At 51.9% G+C, this 12,239-nt stretch overlaps 1 protein-coding gene across 3 annotated transcripts in view; it reads right to left on the reverse strand.

Moving 5' to 3' along the window:
• Positions 1 to 12,239, reverse strand: part of Pdk1 (Phosphoinositide-dependent kinase 1) — a 366,917-nt gene that overhangs the window by 334,803 nt on the left and 19,875 nt on the right. The window lies entirely within an intron of this gene.

Here is a 12,239-nt window from a genome sequence, read left to right on the forward strand (position 1 = left end):
GCACCTGCATACTGCTCGTGTCTGCGAGCTGCACGGACCTACGTTTCCCGGAATCGCGCAACGACCGCGGTGGTCCCAGCGCACACAATACACACACACACACACACACATACACACACATACCATTCTCGCTGTTCGATATAAAGAAATCGTTACCGCCGCGTTTACTCATCGGCTGTCGACGCCTACGTCGCCGTAACAGCGATTCTTGCATACTATAAAGCGTTAATAATTTATCGGAATATTTCCCTTTACCTTTCCGACATTCGCGTAACTGCGGTATCTAGTTGCAAATCGTTTGCTCTTTTTTCCTGTCTTTCTCACGTGGTGCGTACGTGACAAACGAAGTTCATGATGAGTCACATCTATATCTGTCACGCATATTGACGCGCGTGTACATTCATCTATATTGCGAATATCAAGATGATGCTTATTATTTTCCTACGACTTGCATCACTGCGGTCGTTTGTGACGTTGCGGGAAGAAAATAAAGCATCGTCAACAAAGCATAATATTATTGTAAGAAAACCTCAGTCGATGACACATCGTTTTCGCGGATAAACAGCAAGTTAACCCTCCATTGCCCTCGTATGAGGTAAACGCTCAGTTTACATTTCTTTTTTTTTTAATTACTTAGATGTGGCATAAAAGTTGACTCTGAAACTTTCTGACTTTTTACTTATAACCATTTAGATTATATAGTTATTTTCTGAATTATGTTAATACAATTTTTTTAATACGGGAAAATTAAAATTCGTTTTTTTAAACGAGGGACGATTTAACAATGGAGGGTTAAAGATCGTGATTGCTTTTATGAGAAATTAACATGTCGCAACTGGGCGATGCTTCGATTCGTGAAATTATCCAGCACTATCGAGGGGGTTCATAACGAGATCTCGCATGTGTCGGATTGTCAAGTGCAACGCGCGGAAAAGCCTCCGTCTCCGTCCGTCCAAACATCGGGTTCTCGAGTTCTTCGACAACTCCGGAGATTCCTATCCGCGACGCGGCACGATGAAGACTCGCCTAAACTTGGACCATTAACAGGCCATAGGGTGAATCGTTATTGCGAGTTTCCGAGGAAGACGCGGCATGTTACTCGCGATGGAACTCGAGATTGTTACGGCGCATGCTGCGCGCCTCCTGTGGCCGCTCTTTCTTCTCTTCCCCGATCGCTGAATTCCGCGGATTTTACCTCGTAGAACTGACGCGACCCACTGACTCCGTTGCACCGCGTCGCGTCGCGTCGCGCCGCGTCGCGCCGTTGGCACGCGTGGTCCGCGTTCCGTTAGCGTCGCGAGTACTTTTTCATCAACTTGCCGTTTTAAGCGAATTTCCCCGGCCGGGGATCGGCCGTTTAAAGTGCGATTGTGCGAAAATCAATGTCCCGGCGAGCGGCTAACATCGCCGCGAATTTAATGATATTTCGAGCGATGCGAAAAACAGGAGGTATTTCCCGACGACGGGGCATTTTAACGACGTGTCGAAGCAAATTGCATTAGCGACTGAAAACGTGCCTGCCAGCCGTCCCCCTCGCCCCTTGACCTATCATCGACCGACCCGCTAGCAGTGGCGATAGCAGTCATCCCTCGATCTCCGGAACAGCGCGCCGAAATCCCGCGGCTCGCATGGGGTATCGCCAGACATTCGTAATTGGACACTTACTCCCCTATTCCGGCTTACGCGCGAACGGGGGTCGATTTAATATAATTTGGGTTGCCCAAGGTTGTCCTAATTTCGGAGCGTTTATGCAAATCCACGATGGGGAACGGGGCCCGCGTGTTTCTTAATCCCATCTCCACCCCCTGCTCCTACCTTGCGTCGTCGTCCTCTGCACCCTCGACCTATCGATTTTTTCTCATGAAGTGTGGTCTTGCCGAGCTTACGAGATTACGGCGATCAAGATCAGCGGGCGGATAGTTCACTCGCCCCTTGTGCAATTAAGGTTGCAGGCAGAACGTGAAACATTGAGAGAGAGAGAGAGAGAGAGAGAGAGGGGGAGGGAGGGAGGGAGAGAGAGAGAGAGAGAGAAATATGTCAATATTAACTACGTGCCGGAGTAATTAATTTTACGCGGCGGCAATTAGCGTGTAACATCGCGTCGCTTGTGAGCTGCGCGGTGGAAGTGTGCTGCGAAGGAACGCGGTCCAATTTTCTCAATGTCTCGTTACTTATTTTGTAATTACTTTTCTATATGTTGCGCGTGCGCGCGCGCGCGCGCGGATGGGAGACGAGTCTCTCGCTTCTTCGCATACACCGCGTCATGGGAATCTGAATTCTGGGAATTAGTGGTGATTATGTTACAACGGACGGAAGACGCAAAGTCGATTGAGATTTCACCGACGCGGCGCGCCGCGGTGCGAATTTGTTTTGGACAGCTGTACTAGCTGTGCGCGCGAGGCAATTTCACAATGGCTCTATGAAAGCCAGCGGGAAACCACGGGCATCCGCATTCCCACAGGCGCGTAACGCGCGTGGTAGAGATGTCACGCAGCACGCACGCGTGTACGCACGCACGTACGCGTGTACGCGACGCTTAGGATCGGCGAAGGCGTGCGAGGTCAGAGCGCGCTACAGGACGTGCATGTGTGCCGCGGAATCGCGGGAAAAGTGTGCGGCTTTCCGGACGGCCGGTGTGTCGGTGACGACCTCGAGACGTAATAACCATCGTGATTAACGGGGCAATACCGCGTGAGATAATCGGAGGTACGAGGAACAATCGGCGTTTTAGATACAACACGATACTTGATCGCTAACGCGCTATCGATCGTTGCGCTAACGCGTTGTCCGGACGCGCGAGCGTGCAAGTCGGCCGATGTGGAATGCATTTTGTCGAAGCCACCGATTCGTAAATTCGTTGCGAGTGCACCGAACAGGATCAAAAGCGCCACGCGAGGAAATAAAAGAGAGCGGCCGTTCATTTAATAATGCCACGGCGAGAGAGCCGAACGTGCAATAATTATCTGGGTCACTGGAAGCGCTACTTCCGTAGTAGCAGCAATGGCAGTAGTAATGGTAGTAGTAACAGTAGTAGTAGTAGTGTCGAATAGAGCCTCTCTCTTTGTCGGCGACTGAAAAGTGAATAATCCAAATAATGCGCGCGTGCACGACGAGCGTTATACCTGCCTGCCTGCCTGCCTGCCTGCCTGCCTGCCTGCCTGCCGGCGACAGCGATCGATGGGAACGCTAAATGCTAAATCATCCATTTATCGGAAAAAGAGAATCTGTCCGGTTATATTGGCGCGGCCAAGCTTTTAATTAGCACGGATTATATCCAATGGGGAATTCTCTCCACGTCCGTCGCGAATGGCGATAGAGACATTTCGCTCGCGTTTCCGACGATGATAAAGACGCGGTACCCTCGCGTATAGTCGGGCGTGTCCAACGGGGCCTCTCCGAAAAATTTACCGTATCCGCGAAATGTACCGCTTTAATATATATCGGCCGGCGGCGCGCGACTCGATAACTTCGTAGACGCGGCAATACCTAAAAATCCGGACACATCCGTCAGACGGTTGTTGTAATGTGGCAGCTTTGAACACCGCCCGTCACAAAGAGCGAACGGCGCGAGCAAGCTCCGATGAGGAGGCCAAGTGGCCACACGCGATTTTTTGTTTTTTAGTGTGCTCATAGGGAACTTTTACCCTGATATGTGGCGTGGGCCGACATCCCCGGCGGACGGCAAGAACAGCCGCCCGAAGAACGTGCTCCAAGCCGCGGAGAACCCGAGGTGCTCGGAAAAGACGCTTCGAGCCCGAGTTACGCGGGCTAAAGATCCGGAGGGATACAGGGGCCAGGCCTGGACTAATGAGATGAGAAACGACAGCCGACGACAACTACAAGAAGTAGAGCGCGAAGAAGTAGCGCTGAGCGGCGTGACGCCGCGCGAGAATCCTGGGAAAGCCACATGAGTGGGAATTCCGGGGAAAGCCGAGGTGTGGTGCACGCTGATCCTCGATCACTTGGGCCCGGGAGGCATTAGCGAAACGATCGAAATCTTCACTGGGTTTTCGGCCAGGACTAGGCGAGCATTTTTGGAGAGCGAACGAGCGAGCGAAAGACAGAGGACGATTAGCGAGAAGTCGGTGCGAGCGGGCGAGCGAGAAAGCGAGGAGGAGAACAGCGAGACCGGCAACGTGGTGGAGTCGTCGCCGAAGAAGATACCGACCAGTAAAGCCACCTTTTCCTATTGCGCACCTCGCGAGTATATTGACCCGGCTGTCCGGGCCGACCCCGTACGTTATGCGGCTGTATCACGAGCGCGAAGAATTAGAGAAGAAATTACGCTCGAAGTTTGTCGTTCGCGCAGTTGCCGAACCCGAAACCTATGAATTGGCGATCAGCATATCTTTGGCGATTTGCGATTAGCAGAAAATTTATATTAGCGTAAGACCGCCTTCGGACGGGGTGCCCACGTCACGTGTAAATAGCGGGACTTTTCTTTGTTAAATTTGGCGAAGCGTTGTGTGGCACCCTGGCGGGGGGGTTGCGTCGACACCACCGCGAGCGAGCGTTGTAGAAATTGTAAGGTGATCCGACATCACCGTTATTACGAGTCTCAAATATATGTGTGTGTGTGTGTTGTCCCAAGCCACAGGCAAAGTCAGTTTCATTTCTTCCTCCAATGAATCCTCTCGGCTCACGCCCGACTTAAAATATTGTTGAACTAGTCGTGTCCGCACGGAGACCGCGAGTGTGATCCGGCACAGTTAGCGTTGGACGGTAGAAAATCTAGTTTCTCGGCCAGGTACCTGGCCGTTCCGTACCTGACGCCGAACAATTGATTAGCGATTTGGTGATTAGCGTATCGGTCGGATCAGTGACTCCGGATTCCGCTACCGACGGTAATTCTTCAACGCCTATCAAAAAACGTCGCACGGCTGAGAATCGAACACGTGTATGCGGGGCATGATGTACGCTTTTCCTACAGATTCTTGATTGCTGAAGGGTTAAACCGAACGAAACGCCCCGCCTTGGCCGTGTATCAATTTACCAGGCAGTTTGGTCTCGTAAACACGAGTCCCCAGCCCCGTAACTATACACCATCCCTTGCGGTTACTCCCGCCGCGTCGCGAGTCACACTGCAATAAAATTCTAACAATATCGGGGCATCGATTTCTCGTTCGGACATTTCTCCAAGATGAGAATGCAGGCAGTGCCACTTTTACGATTGAAATTCATGCATATGCGTTCAGGCGGGAGAGTCGATAGGGAAGGGAGAGGGACATGCCGGAGCTTCCGTATTCTATGTGTACAGTTTGTCTCTTTCTCTCGTTCTCTTTCATTTTACCCATCCTCTGTCCCTTTACGTTCTCTTTTTCTCTTTGACCGAGTCGAAAGAGCGAGAAGGAGGGAAAGAGGAAGGGAGAAGGACGGGAAGAGAGAGAGAGAGAGAGAGAGAGAGAGGTTAGCATAGCTCCTACCCGTTGAAAAATACGCGGCCCAAATTTACGTGTCCTTACCGCGAGCTATACATATTATTCCAGTTCCGCGTAGTCTCCTCCCTTCTCTCCCTCTCTCCTCTCTCGCCCCAAGGAATACTCCAGAAAATCTCATCCCTCGAGCCACCGTCTATCTTACGGAACGTGGCAGGTCTTCTGTTTTCCACGGAGGATGCGGATGTCATAAGTGCGCGAGAATCGGGTCAAACGTAGCAACAACCGTGTAAAATATCCTCTCTTGCTTCCGCGAAGACGAAGAGCCTCTCGTTCACAAGAAACCGTTCGAATTCATGTCGTACGTTCCTCAAGATTTTTGCACTGACGGTCGCGCGAGCATGCGTGTGTCGTACCCTTAAAATCGCTCACGATTTTTGGCAAGCACGTCATCTCTTCCTTTCTCTTCGTCCGCCTCCAAGAGAGAAAGAGAGGGGGGAGAGAGAGAGAGAGAGAGAGAGAGAGAGAGAGAGAGGAAGAGAAAGAGAGAGAAGACATGGAACATTTCAGATGTCGCAGATCCTCTCTCGAGGAAATGTATTTTTTTCCCCGTGCTCACGATATCGGTCCGAGATGTAACAATCGGATATCATATTCTCGATCCGAGAACCTCCGGCCGAGCTAACCGGCCGATATTACCTATTACTGCTACCGGGGCTTAATTAACACGCGCGGTCTATAACTCCGCGGAGGGAAGTCCCGGGACCATCTATTTAATTGTTAACCGGCTGGTCGGACCGCGGTAATACAGCGTGTTTCCCAGGGCAGCATCGAGGCGGCCGCCGGTCAGGACATGAGTTACAGCGTAATCCTTCAAGAGGAGAGGGAGAGAGAGGGAGAGAGAGAGAGCTCCACGGGACCGGGTGTTTTTGGAGCGGACGCCAGGTGCGGCGTCGGACGACGAGGGTAAGAAATGCGGCGTCTCCGCGCGGCAAGGCGGTGATTGGACCGGTCGAAGAGAGAGGAGAGGAAAGGTGAGAGAGAGAGAAAGAGAGAGAGAGAGAGAGAGAGAGAAAGAGAGAATAAGAGGGTCGAAGGAGGGACGCAGGGGCTCCGTTTGATGCGAAATTGCGTGACTGGGCCATTCGTCTCTGGCTTATCCTCCGCCACGTGACCCCTCGTCGCGCCTTCCTTATCTGGCAGCGCACGCACTTTATCCAATATCGTGGGGTATCTCCGATCGGACGTTTGCTACCGCGCGGAATCGGCGCGAAGAATGGCCGCGACAAATTCAACGACGCGTCACGGCAACTTAGATAATCAAGTCAGCGCGATTCGACTCAGATTAGGGACAGAGAGGTAGGGGGGAGGGAGAGAGAGAGAGAGAAAGAAAGAGAGAGAGAGAGAGAGAGAGAGAGAGAGAGAGAGAGAGCAAATTTCTGTCATTGCGATTCATCGTTAATTCGTAACTTGTTTTCCGCGCCATCTCCAATCCAACGTTGTTATTACGTTTATTTACGACGCTCAGATTATACACGCTCAACTCGCGATATTTTGCGTGTGGTCGCTTATATATTTTTCGGGGTCAACAAATTCAAAGTCTCAAGGAGCGACATTCGCCACAGTGAGAGGGCGGAGAGGAAGCCGTCGGCGAAATTGGGACGAGCGCCGGAGAAAATTAGGCGTGAAAGGGGGAATTCGTCGAAAACATTAGGAATGTCCGACAATTGGAAAGGAAATTAAATTTGCTTATGAATGACGGCGATTAGGACTAATGCCGCCCCTGATTTAGGCCACGGCATTGTCAAATCCGCCCAGACGTGTCATTGTGATTGAATGGCGGGACGAACATGGCTCCCCAAGGCCGAGCCCCGGGCATTCACGAAAAGATCGACGATGGAAACAATGAAAGCCGATATCGTTCAAGATCACGGACAATTACGGCGGGGCCCGCGTATTTACGCGATAACCGGAGAGATAACTTTTGAAAATTAAATTCCACTCTACCTATATAGCGCGCATCGATCTAACGCCACAGAAAGATAGCCATCGGAGTCGGCCACGGGGAAGGCGAGCCATAGCGCGGGGCGGTGGAAAGGTCAAAAGCGGACGATCCTGAGTATACGTGATAATCGATATATCGAAGAGACGGAGAGAACGGCGAGTCCGAAGGGTGCCTGCCCCGCTGGCCAACCCTTCGCCAGCCCGTCTGTTCGCGTCGCTCGCTCGCTCTTCTAAAGCACACACGCGACCGTATAGCCCGGCATACGTCGCATTTGAATACCCAAATTTGTCCCTGATAAAAAGCCGAACGGCGCGAACCGTTGGGGTAGCCCGGTTAAATCCAAAATTACGATTCCGAGCGCGTCCTCGCGTGCCGCCCTTTGAATAGCGCGCGAGATACAAGTGCCGAGCGGATTACTCGCGCGTGTGCCACGTGCTTCTAAGAATACGCGTCTCGCAGTTTGCCATCATAAATATCCGTCGCCGCCGCATCTCTGACATGCCGTGCGCCACTTCTTCTATGAAGAAGAGGGCACACGCCACGCTAATAATATTCGCACGACCGCGATAATAATCCCGCGGGACTAGCGACGAAGATTACACCGAAGTTCGCCGCCGCATGCGCGTGAGTCTCGCGCGACTCGCGACGTGTAAATTTTCGACCGCGCGTTTCGAGAATAAGATTTAACCTTTGGCGAAAATGGACCTCGCGTGTCTCGACAGCCGCGATATTTCTCCGTGGATCATCCCGTCGTTTCGCCGGCGAATTAGCACGCTTGAGAACAGTGCAGCGCGCACGATCCCGTAAATCTATATAACGTTGCGCGAGCGAGCGAGTGAGCGAGCGAGCGAAGGAACGAACGAGCGAGGAGCGCGTAATCGGACCTAGGACACAATAGATCTCGTCCCCCCCGCCCGCGCGCCAGCATTTCATCTTCCTTTCTTCCGCCGCGAAGCATCATCACCGCGGTATCATTTTCCGTCACTCCGCGCTATCGCCGCGGCAGAGCCCCCTCCCTCCTACACCCTCTGTGACAATCCCCTTCGGCCAAAGCTGAAATTGTCGGCAATCCGAGATTGTAATAACCGAACTGTAAACCCCTACGATGATTCGATAATCCAACGCCCACTTCCGGATAATGACACATCCTATATTCGTTGAATTTGTCGCCGTGACGTTTCTCCTCCCGCATCTGCTTAACGATCTCGCTAACGTCTCATTCGATCTACGATCCCCCTCGGTGTTAATCGAGACTCGAGAAAAGCGAAGTGCGTGCGCAATGCAACCAACGCGACGACAGTCGCCATCGTTTCGCAGGTCGATGACATCGAAGGTGGATGACATCGACGAGGAAATTGGCGGAAAGCGATACCGAAATCTCAGCTGCGCATCCATTTACGTGATCATGTGAAGGTGAAAAGGGTCGTTGCGTCAAAAGGGAATGACACCGTCGGAGCTAGGGGGGCCTAATGACCCTTGGCCACGAGGCAAAAACTCGACATTATCCCTGAAGGGGCCCTACCGTCTAATGGCGAATTCACTTACTCGCTCGCGGCCAGGTGTTCCCGAAAGTGCGGTTTCGGCTTAGCATTACGGAATCACCAACGAATGGCGAAGATGGCTGCGCACGTCATTCGTTGCTTGCGTCTAAGTGCACGTTGCTGAGATACGACGAAAGTTTCCAATCGCACTTCTACTCTTTTTTCCGAATAAATTTACATTTACATTTTGGGAACTAATCAATATTACTTCCCTCGAGCAAGTATTTAGTGGCTTAAATCTGGATTAAATTAAAGCGAACAGAATATAACGTTATTTCGACAGCAGTATGAACGTCGGAACTGCTTAGTCTTGGAGAGCAATGAGCGCTCCGGAATATTCGCGCTTCATCGTCGCGAATGCTCGAGAGCCGCGGAAACGTTCGCGATCAGAGTCGAGTGTCAGACCCAATTCTCCGGGAGATCCGAGAGATCGTGCAGTCGTTACCGTTGATTACCGTCGTTACCATCGAATTACCGGACTCGGGCGCAACGAAATCGTCCGCCGGCATGTGGGTGCGAAGCAAGCGAAAAAAAGTCACTATAGTGGGATACGGGCAGGCAGGCGGAGAAGGGGAGCGTGAGGGGTGGAGAAAGGAGAGGAGTGAGGGAGCAGAGGGAGATAGTGGAGCAGGCGACATCGTAGTACGCGAGACCTCGTTAAAAGTGTCCTCTAACCGTCGACCTTCCAGCGCGTTTCCAGCGAGTTCGAATAACGGCCGCGCTCTGTGAGGGGAAAAAGGGAGGAAAAGTGGAACGGCCAAGGGGAAGGAATTAGAAGGAGGTTGATCGTTCATTAAGCGACTCGACGAAACCTTAAAAGCTCGATTACCAGACTTTATCGCCCTGTGGGCCGACCACGGTCTGCAATAACATCCAGTCAATCATGGAAAACAGATTTTATGTCCAATTATAAGGATGTTCCGCGAACGACGACTCCGGGCCGAGATGCGGCAAATATGATCCCAGCCTCACCGGGATGTATACGGATCATCGAGGGTTTAGTGGACCCTAAAACTCCCAATTTAGACTTTACGAACGTCTCGGCGTCAGGGTTTGCGACTTGCCGATTGTACGCCGGCAAGCGAAGCGGGTGACGTTTTTATTCACCGTGCCAAAGAGAAGAGGCAACTATGATGCTTTTACGCGATCATTTTATGCCGCCTGCATCCTGCACACACGTTTACGGTTTATTGGATCGTGGGGCGCCAAGGATCACGCGTACGTTCGGAGTAATCCCGGATTAACCGCGGGTCCCATTAACTTTTACCGCTGGCATATAATATCTGTTACGGATTATCTCGGGAATAAATCGCGCAGCGCGATTTCTAAGTATCTTCGCTCGGATTACTTTCGTGCCGGTACTGCTGCTACTGCTACTCAGGAGATTCTGAGAAAGAGAGAGAAAGAGAGAGAGAGAGAGAGAGAAAGAGAGAGAGAGAGAATGTCGGCGGGTTTCTCGCGCGCGAGGGAAAGCTCGGTAACCTCGGCGAGCGATGCGGTTCTCGAGACTATGTAAAAGCGTTTCTTTTCGTTCGCAACACTCGAGGCGTAATAATGAAAGCCTGAGCGCGCCGCGAAAAAGTGTGGAATGCGAGTAGCTCGGGCCATTCATAGACTCGTATTGCGGTGTGGAATAGACGGCGAACGACTCGAAAGCGCTCGTACTAGGAGAACGTGAGCACCAACCAACCAACCCACCAACCAACCAGCCAACCAACCTATCTACCTTCTACCTACCTACCAATCAACTAATCTACCAACCAACCAACCAACCAACCAACCAACCAACCAACCAACCAATCAACTAACCGACCAACTAACCAACCAACCAACCAACCGACCAACCGATCGACCGATTGATCGATCAACCAACCACCCGACCGACTAATCGATCGTCCGACCGATCGACCGACCGATCGACCAACCGACAAACAAATCGACTGGTCGATCGACCGGCCGATTGATCGACCAACCAATCAAGCAACCAACCAACCAACCGACCGACCGACCGACCGATCGACCGACCGACCGACCGATCGACCGACCGACCGACCGACCAACCGACCGACCAACCGACCGACCGACCGACCGACCGACCGACCGACGATCCCTTCATCCTCGAATAGGGGGTGGCGTAGTACTCGAGGAGGAGAACCGCGTGTATCGACCACTGACGTCATTCATCCCCACTAAACTACGTCACGTATACGCTTCGCCGTCGGGTGGGTGGTGGTGGTGGCGGTTGGCGCAGTGCCGTAGCGAGTTTCTGGAACGGACACGAGAGTGGGGATTTCGGATCCTAAACCGCGAATGGGAGAGCTTTTATTGCGGGTTCATGGCGCGCTTACTATAAACCCGATTATTCGTGTGATTTGACAGACATCAATTTTTACTTATGCTCAGCAATGGTAGAGAGCTCAGCGGAAATTTCGCTCTTATGGCGACTATGCGGAATCAAATGCGTTAACACCTTCGAAATGCCCGAATGTTGGTGGGGTCGGTTTATCGCGACGGAAAAATTCGCAGTCGGTTCGTTCCCGATGGCCGTTTTTAAGGATGATAAATGCGGGGAGCGACGCGTCATACAGCATGTACGTCGTTACGACGTTCGACGCTCCACGCTGCCGTACGGCTCGGTGTAGCGTCGACGGTGATGTAGCGCGGAAAATGTGCGCGTAGAGCCGGGAACTCTTACTTGCAGATGCAATGTTCCGGCAAAGTGAGACGTATGTTCGCCTTAATAACTGCGCGGCCGTGTGCTGTAATCGAGACGCCACAAGTGATATAGCGCACGCGTTCCAGCAAGGATCCAATTTAGGGGAACAATTATATCCTCTTTCGCGCGCGCGGCGTTTCCAGCGGAACGTGCGAGGCGATAAAACGTTCCTCGCGTGAGCGTAAAAGTAAAGAGGAGGAAAAGAGGGAAAAGAAGGAGAATTTACATAAATTCGCGAGTAAATTTAACGATGTGTTTTCCGTAACCCTTTCTGTGTAAGTTGCGAGAAGGAGACTCGTTCGTCTTCGAAATTTTCCCCGATAAATTATACGGGCGTTCTCAATGACGCTCGTGAATTTATTCATATACTGAGGTGAATACATAAGTCCTGACAATAACAGGGATAAGGGGTTAAGAAGGTTTGAATTCAAATAGTGCGAAAGCACCACCGATTCCACGGCCCTGAACCCGAGGGAGCTCGAGTGCAAAAGTATTGATCCATTTCGCCCCACGCGCAACTACCCCCACTGTGTTCGTCTATCGCCGTCTCGTCGTACCTTCCCGTAGTTTCTCTCCGCACTTTACCACCCTTCGTCGCCCTT

The sequence above is a fragment of the Harpegnathos saltator genome, unplaced genomic scaffold (assembly GCF_003227715.2).
Source record: "Harpegnathos saltator strain DR-91 unplaced genomic scaffold, Hsal_v8.6 scaffold86, whole genome shotgun sequence".
Taxonomy (NCBI): Eukaryota; Metazoa; Arthropoda; class Insecta; order Hymenoptera; family Formicidae; genus Harpegnathos; species Harpegnathos saltator.